The sequence below is a fragment of the Nuphar pumila genome, chromosome 11 (assembly GCF_984573655.1).
Source record: "Nuphar pumila chromosome 11, dmNupPumi1.hap1.1, whole genome shotgun sequence".
Lineage (NCBI taxonomy): Eukaryota > Viridiplantae > Streptophyta > Magnoliopsida > Nymphaeales > Nymphaeaceae > Nuphar > Nuphar pumila.
Window position 1 is genome coordinate 17,902,708 of NC_143259.1, and position 21,018 is coordinate 17,923,725.

Below are 21,018 nucleotides of genomic sequence, written 5' to 3' on the forward strand. Positions count from 1 at the left end.
TGAGAAAATCGTTTTTTCTGAGATGTGATTCTAAAATATATCAAAGGGAATGGGTATGTGGCCCTATGAACTCATTTCATGATGCAATCTAAACCTAGATGATGCATGGATGCAACTTGTGAAAATATTTTTTAAAGAATTTGAGAAAATCTTTTGTAAAAGGATTTTGTGCCTTATAGAATTTATATGAAATAAATTCGCTATATATCTCTAACTATGACTATGAATATATATTGAATATGTCTCATTTGATTCTAAAAGAGAAAATATTAGAAAAGTTTTAAAAATATACAATGTTTTCTAAAGATAGCCTAAGAGTGTAATCTGTTTATAACTTAAAAGAAGATGATAAATATAGGTATCGTTCGTATTCTAACTATGACCATAAATACGAAGTCCACCGAGTTTATTAACTCCTTAGAAGCAAGTGCACATGTTATTCATGTCGACCATTGTGAATTTAAAATAAGTGCATGAATGACAAGCAACAACAGTTATATGTCAAAATTAAACTATATGCAAATGCAGCTTAAGCTAAGCAGAAAAAAAAATTCTTATTCCAATATTATAATTTACATCAATAATAAATTAAAAAATAAAATAAAGAAAAATATAATCTTGAGTGTCCCTGCAAAATTAGCCAACTTGTTAGTGGACAAATGTCAGTTTTTCAGGATTTATCCAACAATATATGGAAATTTAGGGATTTATCTAGATATAAGTCTTTTTTTATGCTTTTCTGAAATAAAACTCATTAACTGACATAATGAATGATGCATAACTAAATAAATAATAAAAATAAACAACTTTGAAATTCAGAATTTGGATAAAAATGATAAAAATACCCTTAAATTTGACATTTATTACAAATAAGAGTTTTTTCATAAAAGATTCTTGTAATATGCTTGATTTGAGGATCAAACAGATTCAAAATGATGCAAAATCGGGTGAAGAGAACCCTAGTATGATTATAAACATGATCAAACTCAAAAATCATAAAAATAATGCATGAAATATGCAAAAAAGATAAAATTTGCCTGTTTTTATGATATGACTAAATAACACATCAAATGAATTTAAAAAATTATAAAAATTGACAGGGACACTTCTAATAACCTTAAAAATAAGATGCAATAAAAAAATACATTTTTAGGATTATTTTGAATATAAATATTAAATAAAAAGATGAAAATCTATTATTTTACTTACAATTTTGTACCTATCACAGTGTCAGACCAGAATTAGATATTAAACAACAATTAAAATTTTTGAAATTTAATAGAGAAAAATCAGATAAATTAATGAAGATAGTCTTTTTTACAGATCAAAAAAAGCATCTTCGGTTAGAGAGATACAATTCCGGCAAGATGCGTTTAATTTTGTCCTATGCATAACGATGCAATAAAGACAAACCCTAGTTTTAGTTTAAAAAAAGGTAGCAAAATAGAATAAAAAATTATAAAAATATCACAGAAGACATTAAACATGCAGATAAAGATGTGGCTTTTTACGGATTGGGAAAAAGATCTCCAGTTAGGGAGATACAACTCGTGCAAGTTGACCTTGCCTATGAACTATGACTAAAGGTTCAAGAAACAAAAACTCTGGTCTCGGGCTTCAAGAAAATAAAAAATAATGATAAAAATTTATAAAAATCACACCATGAAAATTAGACACACAGAAAGAAACAACCTTTTTTATGGATTGAAAAGATCATCTCCGGTTAGGGATAACTCGCTCCGGCAAGATGAACCAAGATTCAAACCAGTCTGGCAATTCAAGAAACACAAGGTTTGAGTTTGGGATAAAGAAAAATAGAAATCGACTATAGAAATTTATGAAAATTTTAAAGGATAGACTAAACACTCTGACGAACACGACACCTTTTATGGATTTGAAAAACAATCTCCGATGAGAGAGATATGAACTCGACAAGTAGCGCTTGGATTTACACAGTGCCTAAACGATGTAGGAAACATGTTCTGACTTTGATTTTTAAAAGCAGGGTTACAGACCTCAAAAATAACTGATTTTTTATTGAAAAAAATACACATATGCATGATTCTACCATAAAAAATTTGGATTTAAATAACAAATATAAATATGTAAAACAATATCATTATCAGACGGCCATAATTACACATCTCAAAAATAAAAGCCTAATCGTGCTATATTTTGATTTATGCATGTAAAAATCATAAAAATATGAGATCAAGGGCTTTTGATCACGCTTGAACATGTAGATGATGAAAATAATGTAAACACAACATGAAAAAGTAAAAAAAATCACTAGAACATGGATCGAATTTGATTTAGTCATTAAAAGAGGGATTTGACCTATAGAAAGGTCGAATCTTGATTTTTTTTGGAGCATTTAACAAAATAAGCATGATCTAAACCTTTTTAACGGATCAAAAATGTGTAAAACATATTAGATGATCAATAGATCATCATCTTGGCACATGAAGACAAATTCTTGAATGAAAAGAATATGAAAAAGATGAATCAAAGGGGCGGCAATGGTGTAAAGCATAAAAAAAATCGATAAAACTAAAAAAAGAGAGGAACTCACCTTGGGCTGCAATGGGGGATCTGTTGGAGCAAGGAGGACAGCTTGAGGGAGAGAGAAGGCAATGAGAGAGGGATGAGAGAGATTCCTTGGTCGACCCCCTATGGCGGGTATTTATAGTTTTTCAAAAAACCTAATTAAGAGAGTTGGATTTGTTTTAAAGAGTTTCAAAAAAATCCAAAACTAAAAGGGACAATTTTTCTTTGAAATTCTAACCTAAACAAAACTCAAACTAATTAATTCTAATTAAACCTAATTGACTCTTAATTATATTATATTGTTTTGATTGATGAGTCTAGAGCTGGGGTTAATGCTAAGTTAGAATTATGGAGACAGACATTGGAAGCTAGAGGTTAAGTTGAGTAAGAGTAAGACTGAATATATGGAATGTCGGTTTAGTAAGCAACGAAGTAGTGATGGGAGTGTAGTGAAGCTTGGTGAGCAAGATATACCGGTGAATGATTATTTCAAATATTTGGGATCCATCATTCAAAAGTATGGAGAAATTGATGGAGATGTAAATCATAGGATAAAGGTTGGGTGGATGAAATGGAAAAGTGCTACTGGAGTGCTGTGCGATCGTAGAATGCCATTGCGGTTGAAGGGAAAGTTTTATAGGACGACTATTAGACCCGCTTTACTATATGGTACGGAATGTTGGGCTGCCAAGAGACATCATATTCAAAAAATGAGTGTAGCTGAGATGCGGATGCTTAGATGGATGTGTGGAAATACAATAAAAGATAAGATTCGGAACGAAGAGATACGTAAGAAGGTAGGTGTTGCACCCATTGAAAATAAGATGCGAGAGAATCGTTTACGGTGGTTTGGACATATTCGGCGAAGGCCTAATGATGCTCCAGTTAGAAGGTTGGAGAAATGGGAAAATATATTAGTTAAAAGAGGTCGGGGTAGGCCTAGGAAGACTTGGATGGAGATGATAGGAAAGGATATGAATGCTTTGAACCTCACCGAGGACATGGCGTTGGATAGAAATGATTGGAGGAAAAGGATTCATGTGGAAGACCCAAAATGAATTTCTTTTTTGGTTCATATCGCTGACCCCAATTGTTTTGGGATGAAGGCGTAGTTGTTGTTGTTGTTGTTGTTGTTGACTCTTAATTATATTCTGAAAAATCTCAAATGTGGCACCACCTATGTGGGCCCATATTTGGCTTTTAAAACCCTAACTAAAGGTTAAAAACATGGTTAAAACTTTAAAATAAAAATGGATTTTTAAAATCAATTAGGCTTTAACTTTTCAAACTTCTAACTTAAGTAAAACACTAACTAAACTAACCTAAACATCTTCAAATGTGGCGCCCCCTAATGTGGGCCCCATTTGATTTTCAAAAATGATTTTAAAACTTAAAAATAAAGGAGTTAAAATAAAAGTTTTTAAAAGCAATTTAAAATGAAAAATGAAATCAAAGTTTTAAATAAACTAAAGTCCTAAATGAGTTGAAAATTTTCTCAAATGCGGTGCCACCTATGAGGGCCCCACTTGAAGAAAGTTGTAAAAATTGAAAATTGAATCGAAAATCAGGTTTAAAATGAATCTAGATAATTTTTCGAAGGAAAATATTTTTGAAATAAGGAATGTAAAGCCCTGGAGGGTTGGCCAAATGACAAATGTCGATTTAAAACCGAGGTTTTTAAAATTAATTTCGAAAGAAAGGTTTTAAACTCAAGTTTGAATTTGATATTTTAAAAATAAGAGTGTTGGATCTCAAAAATGACATGCAATGACATGAAATGCAATAAAATGATGACATGAATTGATATGAAATGATATGCCAAATGTAGACCCGGGATGAGGGATTTGAAGTCCCAGACCCCTGGCAAAGACAAAGAATTGGAAATTCTTGTCCGAAGATGAAATTGAGTATTAGATATCAGATCTGATCCAAATGTCAATTAAGTCTTAGATATAGCTAAAATTTTCAGGAAAGGTATTGATCTGAGCCTAGATTGGGAGTTGTACTAGCTTAAAAAATGATAAAAATGATGTTTTTGGATAAAATGTTTTGAGGAATGATTTTGCCTCTGCAGGGCGAGGAGTGACACTGAAAAATGAGATTTTAACTAGCTTGTACTAGTTTAAACTAGATTCTAGGGTTTTTAAACTCAGAGGAACTAAAAAGATACTGACTCAACTGAACTTCTGGATTGAATGATCGAGAAATGACATAATTCTCAATGAAATGGTGAGAAATGAGCATTGAAGTAAAATGGGTAACGAGACTGCACTGTGATTGAGGTGGAATGAAGGTCAGAAATACTAAGATGAACTAAATATGGAGTTCAGACACTAGCTGGGCTGACTGGACTTAGCTCAGTTTCAGCTGAAATGAGTTGAAATGGGCTCTAATTTTTCGCAAACCCGCAATGCGCCAGACTGCTCAGTCTAAACAGCCCAACGGTCAAAGGTTGCACCACAACACTTTTCTATGTGCTGAATCATTTTCATTGGCCTTGCGCACCACCTCGTGCACAACTGCCTAGCGAAAGCTGATCAAGCACATCTTCAAGTATGCATTCCACATAGTTCATACCGTTTAGTGTATAGCCGTTCTATACCAGCTATCTCTTTCGAAAGCGGCACAAACTTTGCCTTAGCCTTGCGTGCCATGAAGTGTCTTGCAGCTCCATGCGCATGACATAGAAAAACCCCACCACTGAAGGGACAAGGCCTTGTGGCCCCTAGTCCGAAGACCAGTTGATGATTGAACACCATAGTGAAGAGCATCACCCAAACTCATTCGTCGGTGCCTAGGCATTCACTCGCCTAACTTTGAGTCATCATACTCGGTTGGAATCGCCTAAAGTGATTCCTAGGAGAATTTGCCCTAACCCACACGCACCCCCGTGCATCCAACCGCTACACATGGGAAACTCCAAGTCGAGAGGTCTATAACAAAATCTCCAAAGGCAACATCCTTTGATCCGCTAGTACTGCATATCCAACCAACGCTCTACGTTTGAGCCACCACCCAAAGGTGCACTAACGCCAATATCGTTGCTTATCACGTGTGGTGCTGTCATCGCGCATCACCGATCAAGCCAACGCATACTGCGCGTTGCTACACTCGATGCGTTTACCACTCAGCAGAGCTTCGCACTACACATGCCTCATTCTGACAGTTCGGGACAGACAATGCCTTTGATTGCAAACTTATTTAAGTTTTGCAAGCATATTGTGATATTGAGCAATGATGCTCCTACCCAATCACATTTCAACTTTATATGATACTTCTTCCCATACATTTTATGTTAGAAGATATATTTTTTTAATTGGAAAACCTATATATGATAGGTACTTAAGAGCAAAGTTCTCAAAAATATTAAGTTAAACACAAATTTTATCTACTTTTAGAACGCTATTTCCTACTTTATGCTTTCATCTTCGGTGCCTGACGCTGGGGCTAAAACTACGAATCATACCCTGTTTGGAAACTAGTAGTTGGGATAGGAAGTGACATTTTAGGAAGTGGCAGCGGCTAAATCCTGGATTTGACACTCTTAATACAAGTGGTAGCTGTCAATTTCATGCTTTAGTGTAAATACAATACTTTAGTGTAAATACAATGTCACCTTCCGTCCCAAAGGCATTAACTCCCATCCCATCTACCATGTTGTAGTTTAATCAACTTTTTGACAAATGCATTAACTCCTATCCCAGCTCTAGATTCCAAACAGGCCAATAGAGTGAAAAACATGGATTTAGCACTTTCTATAGTACCCATTTATGATACTCTTCAATAGTGAACAATAAAAACTATAGATCTTGCCGTTTGGGTTTATATGTGTGCCTGGACAGCCATCACAGGGATATTCCAACTTGGCCCGTATCCTTTTATGTGCACTTCTTTATAAAAATTAAACAAGAAAATGATGTATCCCATGTATTTTTGTTTGTGACTGTCCTTGTGACTGGAGTGTCAATGGGTCAGGTTTGACTTAGACCCAACAACTACCAAACCCATAGGGTCAGGGTTAGGGTTACAGTTTGGTGGTAAACAAGGAGGTCAGACTAGAATCTAAGTCAGACTCAAAGGGTCTGATTAGTATATGGAGCTGGGTATGGTTTGTAAAATTTCATACTAGATCTGGGCTCAACTGGAGTTCTGACTAAGACCCATAATTTTTCATTGTAAAAAAGATAAAATAATATTATTTTACGAGGTATAGTCTGGGTTCAGACCTGATATCAGAATCTCAAATCAAATATGGGTTTGGTCTCACTTGGGTCCGAACCAAGCCTGACCCATTGACACCCCTGACTTAGGTCCATTGGGATAAAGAGACTTTCTCATGGGGAATGCCTCTTTCTGATATCATTGTCCATGAATATTTTCACTGAAACATGGGAGTAACATGAGGCTAAAACCAACAATCCTTAAGGCCGCATTTTGAGAGTGAAAAAATTGATATATGATATATTTCATACAAAATATTCTCATGTTCCAAACTAGCAAATTTTTTCATGCAATGTTAACACACACATGGAAGGGCGACCATCCAACAAGAAAAAAGTTCCAAAATCTACAACCAAAGATGATCCAACGGCTCTCCAATGTTTGGGCATTTCATGGATCAAATTTTTATGTGTGGTCTTTATATTTTATTTAAGAAAAAATATGCTTTACGTTAAGATTTTACATCTATAAATGTTTTCCAAAACACAAAAAATTAACAGCTCACAATGTATTTAAAATTTTAAAATACAAAGTGTTATAGGCTGTTAATTTTTAGCCATTTGAAAGCACATCTAAATATCAAAAATACATAATCTAGCAAATGTTGTTACTAAATAAAATAAAAGTTTAATATGTAGAGTCAGATTGATGAAAAACTCCAAATTTAGTAGCGATAGCAGTAGACCGGGGCAGGGAACAAGGTCTCCACCCTCGCCCCATCTTAAATTTTTGCCCTCCATCATCGCCTTCATCCCCGCATGAGTTTTGATTTTAACCTCCATCCCCGGTCTATTTTCTGTTTCATGTCTTCCATCCCTGGTCCAAACAGGGCAAGGCAAAGCTCCATTTTCCCGACCCTTCTGTTGATGCCACCTTCTACCGTTAGAGAAAGGAGAGAAAATAAACGAGAGCTCCCGCGACTCATTAGAGGAAGGAGAGTGGAGAGATTCGAGAAAGGGTTTTACATTAGGGTTAAATATATAAGATTTTATAATATGTATAAGGGTATAATAGTAATTTTTAATAAGGATTCAGAATGGGGTGAGGCGAGGTAGGGTGAGGGCAAAAGTAAGTGCATCTCTGCATGGGTTTTGATTTTAACCTCCATCCCCGATCTATTCTCATTTTATGTCCTCCATCTCCAACCCAAACAAGGTGAGGTGGGGTGGGGCCCCGTCCGTCCCCCCCCCCCCCCCCACACACACACACACACACCCCACCACACTCAGCCCATTGCCATCCTTAAAATTTAGAGAAGGAATGTTGTTTGATAACCGTGGGTTGTCCAACCCATCCAATAATCTTCTAGGATGGGATGGCTCACCCCTTGGGAGGTCTTCTTGATTTTAGTAAGTTTTGACTTAGTTTAGTAACTTTTTAAAAAGGCTTTCAATTTAAAGTTTTAAATTAATTTTTAATTAAACCTTAAGGTGCCACATAGGATGGGCCCTACGGGGGACGACCTACCTATGGACCTCTACCCTTTTATTGGTTTTAGTTAAATCTCATTTTTCATTTTAAATTTTTTTTATTAATTAATTTTATTAGTTATTTTAGACTTTAAAATTTTTGAACACCACATTTAAAATTTTAAATGAAATGCCTCTACATGCAATACAAATCATTTCAGATGCATGTGAAATTCTTTTAATTATTGATTTACTATAATTATCTAAATTTTTTTCTCAAAATGCCATTTTCACTAAAAATGAATTTCGAAAGTGATTTTCACTAGGGTCGGCAGGACACATAGTCGTTTTGATTTTTTTTTTAAATCTAGTCTATTTATTTTATAATGCTTATTATCATTATCCAATTATCATTTATAGAAATACTCTAAAAAATTTACAAAAATTCTACGAAAAACATTTGGCAAGAGCAAGCTCCAGCATTCCCCCGTAATGTGAAAATAGATTCATACCCCGTGTGAATGGATTTTTGTAGGAAAGCCATGTAATAAGTTTTTAGGAACTCGTGCCCCTTCATGTGAAGAAAGTCACGTTCAACTTAGTAAATGGTTGACTCAATCAGTTGGGTATCCGACCCATAGGGGTGTCTACCAAACCCACTCAAATAACTAGTATGGGCTCATTCCACTTTTATCAAATCAAGAAAATGAAATTCCAAACCTACATCTGTATAAATTTAAAGAGTTTATATTCATTAAATACACATGGAATATTGGGGTCATGCCTGGCTGGGTCTGGTATTGAACAAAAATAATAACCCAAACCCGACTCACATAACAAACCATATTATGAGGATGATGCAGGTGAAGATGTGGACTTGGATGGTTCTTACCCTGAAACAATGGTAAAAATGCTTTAATGGATGCTCAATGAAGGGTATAGAAATTGTAAGATGATCTATGAGTCCTGTTGCTCACTTAGATTTCCAGAGTGTTACAATTAGGGATGTCAATGGGTTGGGTTTACCCGTACCAAACCCTATAGGGTATGGGTAAGGTGACAAATAAGAAGACGTGAGTCTCGACCCGAAGGTCCCATTAATACATGGATCTGAGTATAATTTATGAAATTTTATAACACACATGGGCCTGACCCATGTTTTGATTAAGACCAACAAATTTTCAATGTAAAAATGATAGAAAATTAGTATTTTACTGGGTATGACCTAGTTCATGTAGTTCTTATCGGGTCCGAGTATGGTTACTCTTATGGTGGGCCTGATTAGATCCAGTCCTGGACCCGACACTATACCCGAAAATTGGGGCCAACTCTAGTTTATCCAGGCCTAGTTACCATGCATGGTTTCACATGCTAGATTTTACAGCTGAAAGCCGATCAACCCACTCCAAAGCATTTTTGTTTGTCACTCCCTCGTGCTCCACTCTCTGACCACCAAGCCTCTCTTTGAGACATTTTCCCACAAATGATTGTCCCTCTGGCACCGATGGATCAAGGCCTCAGGTTCGAGTTTATCTGAATAACATTCAGGTCAACATCTTTTATACCCATACCTGGTATTTGATTACAGGTTAGGTAAGGTATTGTAAACACCCCAAATTTTTCTCATTCATTTTCAAGCACCACTTTTCAACACATGCCAATCCCCTTAGGTCAGTATAGGAGTCTAACCCTAAGTCTGTCCTAGTTTAGGTGTCATTTTGCCCTTTTTGTTAGTAAAATTCTCATTTTACCCCCTAGGCCACTGTCAATCAGAGTCAACCAAGCTCATTTTTGAGTTCAGAGTAGTTAGAATGTTTGTCATCTCTGTCTCTCTTGAGTTCACGATGAGCAAATCTTGTTCATTTCTGACCATTTCAGCTAAAATTAGTTCATTTCTCAAGAAATGAGCGCATTTCTAGCTCGAATCTAAGCTAATTGTTCTTGAGTCAGTCGATTCCAGTTAATCCTATTCCTCCGAGTCTAATTTGAGCTCACCAGGAGTTTAATTGGCACAATTTCAGTTCAAATCCATTTCCCATAGTCTTGGAGTCCATTTTAGCCCATTTAAGCTCATTTCAGCTAAAACTGAGCTAAGTCTAGTCAGCCCAGCTAGTGTTTGGGCTCCAGATTTAGTTCATCTTAGTATTTTTTACCTTCATTCCAGCTCAAACATAGTGCAGTCTCGTTACTCAATTCACTTCAGTGCTCATTTCTCACCATTTCACTGAGAACTGTGTTATTTCTTGATCATTCAGTCTAAGAGTTCAGTTGAGTCAGTATCTTTTTAGTTCTTCTAAGTTTAGAAACTCTAGAATCCAGTTTAAACCAGTACAAGCCAATTAAAACCTCATTTTTCAGTGTCACTCCTCGCCCTGCAGGGGCAAAATCATTCCTCAAAACATTTTATCCAAAAACATCATTTTTATCATTTTCCAAGTTGGTATAACTCCCAATCTGGGCTCAGATCAATACCTTTCCTGAAAATCTTAGCTATATTCGAGACTCAATTCACATTTGGATCGGATCTGATATCTAATACCCAATTTCATCTTCGGACAAGAATTTCCAATTCTGTCTCTGCCAAGGGTCTGCGACTTCAAATCCCTCATCCCAGGTCTGCATTTGGCATATCATTTCATGTCAGCATTTTATTGTATTTCATTTTCGAGATCCCGCACTCTTGTTTTCAAAATATCAAATCCAGACTCAAGTTTAAAACCTTCTTTCAAAATCAATTTCAAAAACCTGGGTTTTAAATCGCTATTTGTCATTTAGCCAACCCCCAGGGCTTTACATTCCTTATTTCAAAAACATTTTCTTTCGAAAAACAATTTGGATTCGTTTTAAACCTGATTTTTTATTCAATTTTCAATTTTTACAACTTTTTTCAAGTGGGCCCCACATAAGTGGCACCACATTTGAGAAAATTTTCAACTCATTTAGGACTTTAGTTGATTTAGAACTTTGATTTCATCTTCTATTTTAAATTTCTTTTAAAAACCTTTATTTTAACCCCTTTACTTTTAAGTTTTAAAATCATTTTTGAAAATCAAATGGGGCCCACATTAGGTGGAGCCACATTTAAAGGTGTTTAGGTTTGTTTAGTTAGTGTTTTACTTAAATTAGAAGTTTGAAAAGTTAAAGTCTAATTGGTTTTAAAACCCTTATTTTAAAGTTTTAACCATGTTTTTAACCTTTAGTTAGGGTTTTAAAAACCAAATGTGGGCCCACATAGGTGGTGCCACATTTGAGATTTTTTAGAATATAATTAGGAGTCAATTAGGTTTAATTAGGATTAATTAGTTAGAGTTTTTTTTAGGTTAAAATTTCAAGGAAAAATCGCCCCTTTTAGTTTTGGATTTTTTTGAAACTCTTTAAAACAAATCCAACTCTCTTAATTAGGTTTTTTGAAAAACTATAAATACCCACCATAGGAGGTCGACCAAGGCATCTCTCTCAGCCCTCTCTCATTGCCTTCTCTCTCCCTCAAGCTGTCTTCCTTGCTCCAACAGATCCCCCATTACAGCCCAAGGTGAGTTCCTCTCTTTTTTTTTTTAGTTTTATCAATTTTTTTTATGCTTTACACCATTGCCGCCCCTTTGATTCATCTTTTTCATATTCTTTTCATTCAAGAATCTGTCTTCATGTGCCAAGATGATGATCTACTGATCATCTAATATGTTTTACATGTTTTTAATCAGTTAAAAAGGTTTAGATCAGGTTTATTTTGTTAAATGCCTGAAAAAATCGAGATTCAACCTTTCTATAGGTCGAATCCCTCTTTTAATGGCTAAATCAAATTTGATCCATGCTCCAGTGATTTTTTTTTTACTTTTTCATGATGTGTTTACATTATTTTCATCATCTACATGTTCAAGCATGATCAAGAGCCCTTGATCTCATATTTTTATGATTTTTATATGCATAAATCAAAATATAGCATGATTAGGGTTTTATTTCTGAGATATGCAATTCTGGTCGTCTGAATATGATATTGTTTTGCATATTTATATTCATTATTTAAATCCAAAATTTTTATGGTAGAATCATGGATATATGTACGGTTTTCAATAAAAAAATCAGATTTTTTTGAGGTCTATAACTTTGCTTTCAAAAATCAAAGTCAGAACATGTTTCATGTATCGTTTAAGCACTATATAAATTCAGAGGCTACTTGCCGAGTTCATATCTCACTCATTGGAAGTCATTTTTCAAATCCGTAAATAGTGTCGTGTTTGTCAGAGTGTCTATTTTATCTTATAAAAATTTCATAAATTTCTACAGTCAATCTCTATTTTCTTTTGCCTAAACTCAAACCCTGTGTTTCTTGAATCGCCAGGCCGGTTCGAATCTTGGTCCGTATTGCCGGAGCAAGTTCCCTAACCGGAGATGATCTCACCGATCCGTAAAAAAAAGTTGTTTTCATCTGTGTGTCTATTTTTTATAATGTGATCTTTATAAATTTTCACCATTGTTTTCTATTTTCTTGAATCTCGAGACCAAAGTCTATGTTTGTTGAACCTTCAATCGTAGTTCATAGGCAAGGTCAACTTGCGCGGGTTGTATCTCCCTAACCGGAGATTTTATTCTTGATCCGTAAAAATCCATATCTTCATCTGCATGTTTACTATTTTTTGTAAAATTTTCATAATTTTTTATTCTATTTTTCTACATTTCTTTAAACCGAAACTAGGGTCTATCATTATTGCATCGTTATACTTAGGCCGGAATCAAACACATCTTGCCAGAATCGTATCTCCCTAACCAAAGATGTTTTTTCTGATATGTAAAAAGGAATATCTTCAATAATTTGTCTAGTTTTTTCTTGTTAAATTTTATAAATTTTAATTACTGTTTAATATCTGATTCTAGTCTACCACTGTGGTAGGTATGAAATTACAGGTAAAATAGCATATTTTTCATCTTTTTATTCAATATTTATATTCAAAATAATCTCAAATATAAATTTTTTATTGTATCTTATTTTTAGAGTTATTAGAAGTGTTCATGTCAATTTTTATGATTTTTGAAATTCATCTGATGTGTTATTTAGTCATATCATAAAACTAGGATGCCCGTGGAGTTTCGATTTAACCAGTACACGAACAAATTTCATCTTTTTTGCATATTTTATCCATTATTTTTGTAATTTTTTGAGTTTGATCATGTTCATAATCATACTAGGGTGCTCTCCACCTAATTTCGCATTGTTTTGAATCCGTTTGATCCCTAGATCAAGCGTATTATAAAAATCTTTTCTAAAAAACCCTATTTTTAACCTTGTTTTGCAATAAATGTCAACTTTCAAGGATATTTTGGTCATTTTTATCCAAATTCCAAATTTCAAAGTTGTTTATTTTTATTATTTATTTAGTTGTGCATCATCCAATATTTCATTTAATGAGTTTTATTTCAGGAAAGCATGGAAAAATGCTTATATCTGGATAAATCCCTGAATTTTCAGATATTGTTGGATAAATCCTGAAAAACCGACATTTGTCAACTAACAAGTTAGCTAATATTGCAGAAACACTCAAGATTGTATTTTTTTTATTTTCTTTTCCATTCTTCAATTTATTATTGATGTAAATTGTAATTTTGGAATAAGAATTTCCTTTTCAGCTTAGCTTAGGCTGCATTTACATATAGTTTAATTTTGATATATAATTGATGTTGCTTGTCATTCATGCACATATTTCAAATTCACAATGGTCGACATGAATGGTACGTGCACTCACTTCTAAAGAGTTAATAAACTCGGTGGACTTCATATTTGTGGCCATAGTTAGAATACGAATGATACTCAGATTTATCATCTTCTTTTAAGTTACAAACACCCTACACTCTTAGACTATCTTCAAAAAATATTACATATCTTCAAAACTTTTCTAAGTATTTTCTCTTTTAGACTCAAATGATATATATTCAATATATATTCGTGGCCATAGTCAGGGATATAGCGAATTTATTTCATATAAATTCTATAAGGCACAAAATCCTTTTACAAAAGATTTTCTCAAATTCTTCAAAAAATATTTTCACAAGTTGCATCCATGCATCATCTAGGTTTAGATTGCATCATGAAATGAGTTCATAGGGCCACACACCCATCCCTTTTGATATATTTTAGAATCCCATATAAAAAAAAATGATTTTCTTAAAGTCACCCAGTTTTTCCTTAAAATCGATTTTCATGGGTTTTCCCTTTTCTGATCTTTTCTAAGTTTAATTCATGATTTTCCAAGCTTTCTTTTCTTCAAAAATATTTTTCAAGTGTTAAAAACGATTTTCCAATCATCCCTTTTTCCAAGAACTTCTAAAATATTCTAAGCATACATCATGTTTTCAGTCAAAAATTTCCTAAGTCATAGCACATGACTGCTTCGTTGTGCATTTAGGAATAGAATCATGATTTAGACAGTTGAGTAAAGAAAAGCACATGATTGATCCTTGGTTTGATTACCCCTGGTTATGGCACCATGAATGGTTGAACCTCGTACCAACAAGCCAGTCCCTTTCCCATAAATTTTTAAAAACGGAGGTGAGTTATTTTCAAAACTTTTTCAAAAGATCAGTTTGACTTGCAAAAGTAAAATTTTATAATAATAACATGTTTGGCGGCCGTGATGGGACATGTCTTTGCCTTATCAAACTTGTGCTTTGCTCTATTCAACTTGTCAAAATCGTGTTCTACAATGTCAACTCTATTTCATGTGAACCTAGGAGCCTAGAATAAAACCCAGTTGACATGAAAGCATGTATACTTAGGCATGGTTTGATAGAATCGATTGAGAAGGCATTATTCATGCTCACATATGCTTAGGTCTCATATAATCTTCCTCAATCTAGGATCTGATTGAAAACATTGTTTGTTTCTCATAATTTTTCAAAAATCTACTTCTTTAGGTCATTAGAGCCTTCTATTTTCTTGCATGTTGATCATTTTTCAAAAACAACCTCATCTATCTTTACCTGACCATCACGTTGTTGGGCTTTCTTTTAGAACCATAGTTTGGGACAAGGCCTCAGAACTGGGCCACCTATTTGGGTCAAACCCCCCTGCCACATACCGAGGATCATAGTCCAAAGTATTTCGGCAGGCGCTCAAGGATGTTGGAAAACATGAGCCTAGACCCGAAAGAAATTCTTTTTATGCCATATACATCGAGCTTTGGCTCAGATATATCGGCATAGCATGATTGGACACAGATGATCTGAGCCTTAGAGTTAGGATTAGGGTCCTACAACCATTTCAAAACTTGTGCATATAGAGTCAGCCTTTTAGGGAATGTTGTATGCACATACTTGTTTGTGCAGAATGTGATGTGAATGTATCTCTGCTATTTTCCTTTTATTTTTTCCTTATCACCTTACATTCTCTTTTATTTTTACAATGATTTTATCAAAACCCTAGACACTTTTTCAAAATTTTCTCTAATTTTCTCCAAAATTTCAGGTGATTTTTTTTCCTTCCTTTCATCTAGATCTTGAATTTCCAGCCTTGTTTTGATCTTGCCTGCAATTCTTTTAAAAAAAAAATCATGTATATTCCTCAAGTCTTGTTTTGATTTCCTCTTTGTTTCTAGTCTATCTTGATGGCATCCAGTCAGCTTGATTCGGTCTTTCCTGAGGGTCATATCTCTTACGAGGTACAACAAGGTCTCCTTGAACACCAAATATTTTCTTCCCCGATGGTATTATTTCGAGCTCAAAAACTTCTCCCGTATGTTCCCAGACCATCTAAGCGACTGCGGATTAGAGCCGGTAGCGAATGTAGAAAGGCATATCGTCAATGACAATTTGATTCAAGCACTGGCAAAGCAGTGGAATCCACACACCTGTGCCTTCTGGTTCCCGTGGAGAGAGATGACTATTACTGGATGAATTTTCAGAAATTATGGGTCTACCTGAGCCAACTGATCAACTAGAAGATCTATTAGAGCAACAATTTTGATTAACGTCAAGGGACTTGACCTGTAAGATGATTTAACCCGAATGACTGGACACAAATCCTGGCCATTGATAGATGCATATGAGAGTCATTGCGTCGACTTGTTTAAGCTATACCGACAGTATGAGGCATTTGAGGAAGTCGACTCCTTATCCCGAGCAACGCGAGAAAGGATTCAACATGCCATGATTATGTGCATAGTAAGACTAGCCTTTTTCCAGGATGGACAAAACTACATTGACATCAGAATAGTGCAGCTTTTGCGAAGATGGAAAAGTCAACAGACCAACCGGCTCTCGATCGCCATGGCTGCACTTGCATTTTTGTATCGTGGATTGACCTGCTTCATGCTCAAAGATTCGATCTTAGTAGAAGGGTGTATCTACACATTACAGTCTTGGTTCTTTCAACATGTGCCAACTCGAGCAAGTTCATTTAGATAGAATAGCAAGGAGCCACTACCTATTCTTCGGTACAGATTTTTGATCGAGAACTTCCATGAAGAAGAAATCGTGTGGGACTATTTTGACCGTCGAGAGTCACCCTCTCAATACACTTATGCGCATGGCAAGTAACTCAAGTTGCTTAGACTGTTCTTCTCTATCTATTACTAGCCAGAGCAATGCGTCAAGCAGTTTTCGTAGAGGCAGAAGCCTATTGATACTCAAATGTTATCGGGCATTGTGCCAAAATTTGATCTAAAGTCTGCACAATGGTCCATAATATACCACTTTGGTAAATATAGCTGGGGTTCTTTTATCGTCCTTACTATTTTTCCTGGTCCTCGAGTGTTCTCTGATTATCTTGAGTGGTGGCAGATTGTTTGTCTACCCCCTCTTTGTCGAGTTTATTATCAATAAATTTATTTTCCTTCAACAAGTTTCAGTCTATCATGGTTTGATGACCTCGCCTAGGTAACAAGACATATCTTAGTTGCTTACTTCTTTCATTAAGAATGACAACGCAATTTTCAAAATTTCAGTGACGACCCAATCTCTGGTAATGGGGTATCCTTCAAGTTGTCGACCTGATTCTCACTGAACATTTTTCCTCTATTTATTTCCATCGAAATCATCATTCTTAAATTCTAACCATCCACCTCATTCTGCAGAGAGCATCGGTATTCCTGAGTGGTTCAGACAAGATCCGGCTAGAAGACTGCATCATCTCGATGTGTCAGTTAGAGCAGTAGTAGCGAGCAAGAGATGAATTCTCCAAAATCGGCCAGAGGACAGGGTCAGACAAACAAGGATGGCATCGATCTCGCCACATATCAGTTGTTCAAGAAAATGATGATTAAATTGATATCTGAGCAAGCTGAAGACAATCCCAGAAAGGCTCTTGTCAAGAAGAAGGCACCTGTCACCTTCTCTATAAACACTACTCGCAACAACGACAGCAAGGCGGGAAATTCTAAGCCCGATAGAGGCAACGTTGAAAGCAAAAAGAGAAACACCTTCAAGCAAGACAAGAAGCCATTCAAGTCGAGCTCTCACCGGAAATCCTTGTAGAAAGAAAAGATAAAGCATGACGGTTGAGGTTAAGACCATGAGTTCATTCCTCTAGGTCAGTTGCTCGAGGAAATTCTTGAATACCTGCTCGCAAAAGATATGATCAAATTTCCAAGGGTTGCTGATCCTCTAGTCACCCTAAGAAAGTAGAAAATTGTTTCTGCAAGTTCCACTGAGCAATGGGGCACGATACTGAACGTTGCTTCGTCCTGAAGAACATCATCCAAGACCGCATCAACAAGAATCTCTTCATTGAGGACGAAAAAGATGAACAGTCGACTGTCCTGGCTAAGCCTCAGCAGAAATCAAGCGCTCAACAAAAGATACAACATGACGGTTGGATCCATGACAACAAATTTACCCCATTAGATCAGACACTCGAGAGTATTCTTGAGTAGATGCTCGCCAAAGATATGGTCAGACTTTCGAAGGCCACTTATCCTTTTGTCACTCTGGAGAAATGGAAGGATCGATTCTGCAAGTACCACCGAGCATTGGGGCATGACACAAAACGTTGCTTTGTCTTCAAAAATATCGTGCAAGATTGCATTGATAGAAAGATTCTTGTAAAAGACAAGGAAGAGAGTCAACCAGCTACCTTGTCGACACCCTTCCCTGACCACTCAAGAGGATAATGATGCCAATGCTCCCTCATCTCTTTCATTTTGCTTCCGTCATTTTGAAGGGACGATGTAGTCTAAATTCTTTCCTTGATTTATTGTTCATTTTCCAATGCATCAATAAGATATCAATTTTCCTCATAATTGGTGCTATATTCTTTATATATTGTTGCTCTTTGCCCTTTTGCAATATGTCTTTTGTGAAGAGTGATCTCTTTCAGAGTACCTCCCAAACCAATCAAGAAGTTTGTTGCATTGTTACCTTTAGAGAGCGTTCTTCAATGACAATTATCCTTTTCCCCTAGTTACACTGGGGCATCTTTTGAAAATTTATTTTTTCCTCAAAATGTCCTGTATGCAGGCAAGATCAAACAAAGTCTCTCATCATTCATTTGCATTTATTCACATTCATTTGCATCATTTGCATCAAATTCATTACCCATTTAGGATAAGGGATAATCTGAGACCTTGGCAGTTGTCTAAGTCATCGTGAGGGTGAAGATTAAAAATCTTTCATCACTATCATCAAGCATTATCAAGTATCATCTTTTATTTGCCTGATCTGCATTCATTTGCATTGATCGACCTTTTATTTGTCTGATCTGCATTCATTTGCATTGATCGACTCTTTATTTGCCTTGATCCACATTCATTTGTGTTGATCAACCTTTATTTGCCTGATCTGCATTCATTTGCATTGATCGACTTTTTATTTGCCTGATCTGCATTCATGTGCACTGATCAACCTTTTATTTGCCTGATCTGCATTCATTTGCATTGATCAACCCTTTATTTGCCTGATATGCATTGATTTGTATCGATCAACACTAATTTGCCTTGATCTGCATTCATTTGCATTGATTGACATCCATTCGTATAGACTTGCATCTTTTTGCATCAAATCCATTGCCATTTAGGATAAGGGATAAATTCTGAGTCCTCGACAGTCATTTATGACAATTCCTCATGAGAGTGAAGTTGAAAATGCCCACCACAATCTTCAAATATCTTCAGAGCGCTGACCTTTTTTTAAATCCAGTCTTACACTGGTCGAACCTCTTAAACCCAATTTTTACTGGTCAATGTTTTCAAACCCAATCCACACTGGCATAGTTTTTCCTTTGAAGATTTGAGTTTCGACTCAAATTTTCTTTCTTTCAAATCCAAAAGTTGGTCTAGTATTTCCTTTGAAGATTCAAGTTCCGACTCAAATTTTCTTTCTTCCAAAATCCAAGTAATGGTCTAGTTTTTCCTTTGAAGATTTGAGTTTTGACTCGAATTTTCTTTCCTTCAAAACCGAATTGGTCTAGTTTTTTTTTTTGAAGATTCGAGTTCCGACTTGAATTTTCTTTCTTTCAAACCCAGTCCACGCTGGTCTAGTTTCCTTTGAAGATTTGAGTCCCGACTCAAATTTTCCACTTTCCTTTGAAGATTTGAGTTCCGACTTGAATTTTCTTTCCTTCAAATTTGAATTGGTCTAGTTTTCTTTAAAGATTTGAGTTTTGACTCAAATTTTTCAGTTTCCTTTAAAGATTCGAGTTCCGACTCAAATTTTCTCTTTTCTAATTTCTGAATTTTCCAGTTTCCTTTAAAGATTTGAGTTTTGACTCAAATTTTCTTTCCTTCAAATCGGAATTGGTCTAGTTTCCTTTAAAGATTTGAGTTCCGACTCAAATTTTCTAGTTTTCTTTGAAGATTTGAGTTTTAATTCGAATTTTCTTTCTTTCAAAACCGAATTGGTCTAGTTTTCCTTTGAAGATTTGAGTTTTGACTCAAATTTTCCAGTTTTTCTCGAAGATTCGAGTTCCAACTCAAACTTTCTTTTGAAATCTAGCTTTTGAGTTGGTCGAACTTCCAAATTCAACTTCATACTTAATGCCTATTTTTATCAGTCAAACCTCCGGGTTACCAATTTTTATTAAGCAAACCTTCAGGTTACCAATATTATCAAAAGTCTATAATTTTCCCAAACTTCGAGTTGCATTCGCCAATCATGGTCGTCCAAGATTCAACCTTCGTGTGAGACTCATTCTCAATTGACTCATTACCAAATATCAATCATCTTTCTTGCAAGGGACCCTTTCTTACAGGGAGAGTTTAAGGGAGCTTGTTCTTTTCGCATGTCTTTATTGTTCATTTCCTGAACCCCTTTTTAGGGAGAGTTTGAAGGGACTCGTGTCTTCGCGAACAGTTTACAAAACAATCTTTATTGTCACACACGGAACCCTGTTTTCAGGAAAAGCTTCGACGGGAGCTCATTCTCCTTGTGGGCCCCCAATGTCTTTTGTTAGGCCATCTCGTCATCGAGAACCCTTTTTCGGGGAGAGTATGATGGACTCACTCCTCTATGACAATTCATTGACCTTATCCAATCAGCCACCTTTCCATAAAAGAAGCTTAAAGTTAGGGAGTTTTGACAAAAACTTAATTTCTCTTCAAAAGTTCGTTTTGCAAACACCTCCTCTTCAGGGAAGAGGGAAGTATCTTTTATTACCCGTTCAGGTAAGGGTCAAGCCTGAGTCTCTCATTTGAGGAAAGAAGAATCTAGTTACAAATGTGTCAACTCGATGTCAAGCAATTTCTTTCACCAATGATTTCAGGAACATTTTGCCAATTTATCATAAAAAACATGTGTTGATCTCAAAATTTTATTACACAAAAATTTTACCTCAAATTACTTTCAGTATTCTTTTCAAAAGGACAAAGAATTTTGCGAAAAAAGAATAAAATTCAAACCTTTTTTGTTGGTCAACCAAAAG